This window comes from Galeopterus variegatus, unplaced genomic scaffold (assembly GCF_000696425.1).
Source record: "Galeopterus variegatus unplaced genomic scaffold, G_variegatus-3.0.2 Scaffold2060, whole genome shotgun sequence".
Lineage (NCBI taxonomy): Eukaryota > Metazoa > Chordata > Mammalia > Dermoptera > Cynocephalidae > Galeopterus > Galeopterus variegatus.
Window position 1 is genome coordinate 173,444 of NW_007728171.1, and position 966 is coordinate 174,409.

Sequence of the window (966 nt, forward strand, 5' to 3'; positions counted from 1 at the left end):
AGGGAGGCATAACTGAGAAGGCAAAACTGCTACAAAAAAGAAAAATAAATCATAGGCTGTGGAAGTAAAAGTGGAAGTAAAAATGATCTTTACTATTGCCACTGCTGTTGTTTTGGTATCCAGGCTTCTTGCTTTGCAGTGCGAAAGAAACTGATTTCATTGCCTGCCAGACTGTGTGGAGCTCTTGCCTATAGGGTCAGAACAGTGGAGGGAACATGACCCAGGGGCAGAACTGTCGGCTGCCTTTCCTGGGTTCCCACAGCACTCTGTCCACCATCTCAGCCCTCACACCAGCCGATAGATTTTGGATGTGTTGTCCCTGTCAAAACTCATGTGGAAATCTAATCCCCAATGTGACAGTGTTGGAAGCTGTTTGAGTTATGAGGGCGGATTCCTCATGAATGGATTAATGAGGATTAACCTGCGGGGTGGGGGTCCTGAGTGAGATCTTGCTCTATTAGTGGGAACTAATAGAGAGCTGGTTGTTTTAAAAGACCTGGTACCTCCTCTCTCTCTCTCTTACTTCCTCTCACCATGTGATCTGCTTGTACCCGCTGGCTGCCTGCCACTTTCTGGCATGAGTAGAAGCAGCCTGAGGCTTGTAGAGTATGCATAAAGCAAATGTATTTCACAGGGCCTGGTTTTCCAAAGCCTTGCAGTTTCAAATATTGACCTTACAAAAAACAGGAAAATTTCCCCAGACTATATAGTCTCTGATGTAAGATAAAGAGTTGTAACACAGCAAGGCGGCTGGTTCAAAGACAGACAAGTTACTGATTGATATGTAAAGATATTGGGAAGCTGCTGTAGGGAGAAGGAATGTTTGCTAAAATCAGTTTTTTGTTAGTGGATCAACTTAATTGCATGTTACCAGCTTCTATTATTAAAACTTGTTAAAACTATAACCCCACCTATGTCTCTTCCTGTAACTTCCTGGGCTGGAAAATAAATGCAGAGAGAGAACCC